Source organism: Dipodomys merriami, unplaced genomic scaffold, assembly GCF_024711535.1.
Source record: "Dipodomys merriami isolate MVZ:Mamm:240054 unplaced genomic scaffold, mDipMer1.0.p SCAF_40, whole genome shotgun sequence".
Taxonomy (NCBI): Eukaryota; Metazoa; Chordata; class Mammalia; order Rodentia; family Heteromyidae; genus Dipodomys; species Dipodomys merriami.
In genome coordinates this window covers 8,486,322-8,489,019 of record NW_027205604.1, presented here as the reverse complement: position 1 = coordinate 8,489,019, position 2,698 = coordinate 8,486,322, and positions in this window count along the sequence as shown.

Genomic DNA, 2,698 nt, shown 5'->3' with positions numbered 1-2,698 from the left:
CCAGTGAAGGCTGAGGAACAGGTAGGCAGCTCTGAGAAATGCTTGCTCCCTCTCCCTTTCTTCCTTCTACTTTTCTTTCTCTTTGCCCCTAATTTGATTCAGACAGCTCATCAGATGAAAGCTATATTTTTGAAAGTAGGTTGATTAAGGATTAATTGATATGGAAAGAATTACACATGTTGGAGGTGTACAAGTTGGTGAATACATCCAGGACATGGTAGAATGACCCACACCTCTCAAAGTTTCTTTGTGACCCTGTACAGGCCTTTGTTTCCTTGCTTTGTGGTGAGAACACATATGCATAAAAACGACTCTAATTTTTCTCTCTCTCTTTCTCTTCTCTTTCTTTTTGGTGGAACCGGGCTTGAGTTCAAAGCCTTTCACTCTTGCTTAGCTTTTTCATTTAAAGTTGGCACTCTATCATTTAAGCTACATATCCACTTCCAGCTTTTTGCTGGTTAATTCGAGATAAGCATCTGCCTGGCATAGCACCATGATCCTCAGAACTCAGCTCCTGAGTAGCAAGGATTTCAGGAGGGAGCTACTGGTGCCTAGAGCAACACTGGTTCCCAAATCATAGCATTCTGCCACTTCAAATCTTACCCACCAGCAGTTTCATTTATCTGCTAGAGACTGTCAAATCAGAGATCAGTAGTTTTTTTCAAAATGAATCCATGTAGTTCTCTTGGGCCCTGGTCTAGAAGGAAGGTGTCTAACTGTGTATTAAATATCATGTAGAACATTCCAGACCTAACCCTGCAGGACAGTGTCCCCACTAAAATCCCAATCTTGTATGTGACCCAGCCTGCATTCTCCCTTGGTATTCTCACTGCAGCTTGTAGAAGCCTGGCAGAAATTTTTATTCCAGTCTTGGCTGGGCTGTGTCTAATCTCTGTATGAGCTACGATCAGGAAATGACATTGGCCTTACAGCAATTCAGTGGAATAAATAAACAGAACGTTGTACTCAGGTGGCTCCCGCCTGTAATCGTAGTTGTTCAGAAAGCTGAGGTCTGAGGATCATAGTTCAGAGCCAGCCTAGGCAGAAAGTCTGTGAAGCTCTTATTTCCAACTAACCACCAAACAGCCAAAAATGGAGGTATGGCTCAAGTAGTAGAGCATCAGAAAAGCTAAGGGATAATGCCCTGGCCCTGAATTCAAGCCCATTACCTCACACACACAAAAGAACTTCACCAAAGTAAACAAGTAGTCAAAGCCAGGGACAGGCATGGTGACCCATAGATTTGAATTAGTAGGTTTAAATCTGAAAAAGAATTTAAGGAAGTAGCTGAATACTTAAATAGTATTGTGTTTAGTGTTTGGACCATCTGAGGGAAATTAAATATTTTAAAAATTAAATCAAATGACATGAGAAAGGAGAAGCAACAACAACAAAAAAGAAGCAATAGAAAGATCATCACTGTGTAAAGTAAAACATTTCCTTCTGAATTTCCTTTTTTTTCCACATGTAATTGAAGCTATCTCAGGTCTTTGTTTGTGTTTGTCCTAGACTTAGGACTTGAGCTTGGTATCTGCTTTCACTCATTGGCTGGATCTGCCCGACCTGAGTCATGCCTCTAACCCTGCTATCTCTGGCTTGCTTTTTAAACATTTCTTTTGGTCTGGTGCTGGGCATTGAACCCAGGACATTATCCTTGCTAGGCACACACTTTGCCATTGAGCTACATCTCAGCCTTAGGTTTTTTTAAGGTAATAGTTCCGAATGAAGGAGAAACTAAATGGCTTGATTGCTCTATGTTTAATAATTAAAATTGTTCAAAGGATATTATTAACAAGAAAATGTGAGTCAAATGTTATCTTTTAACAATTGTCCCGCTTTCTGATCACTAGGTTCTGAAGATAAAATGTTTATGGCAGAGACAGTTTATGTAAGCTAGGATATAACTTGATCACTTGTTCTAATAGTCTCACGCAGTCTGCCTGCATCCACCTTAATTAGATATGTATTTAGCCATTAAGAAGATTTTCCCTCTCCATTTTTTGTTTTAATCTTATCATCTGTATAGGAATATTTTCCAAAGCTCTATGGGAAAATGTATGCCTTTGTAACTCCAGAATTGTAAGAATCAAAATGAGTTATAAGAAAGAAAGTGAGTATTTTTAAATTTTTGTTTGTTTTCTTAGTGATATGGTACCAAGGCCACATTTATAAAACACAGAGTTCTACAGTTACAGCTGGGTGCTTCCTATGAGCGTGTGTGTGTGTGTGTGTGTGTGTGTGTGTGTGTGTGTGTGTGTGTGTGTGTGCATTTAAAAGCTTAGTATAAACTAGGCACTGATGGCTCATGCCTATAATCCTAGCTACTCAGGAGGCTGTGATCTGAGGGTCACAATTTGAAGCCAGCCTGGACAGTAAAGTCTGTAAGACTCTAATCTCCAATTAACCACCAAAATGCTGGAAGTGGAGTTGTGGCTCAACTGATAGAGCATTAGCCTTGAGTGAAAAAACTAAGAGACAACACCCAGGCCCTGAGAGTTCAAGACCCAGTAGCAGCACGAAACAAAACCAGAAAAAGAAAAAAAATGAACAGTATAGTAGCTAGTCTTCTCAAGTGTTCATGTGGTGAGAAGGGTTTTCACTGGTTTTCAAGAGTTCAAATGCCTTACTCAGAGTAGAATTATTTGTTACTGTACCTGTCTGGTTCTTTCTAGAAGTCCATCAGAGGCAGGGGCTACCA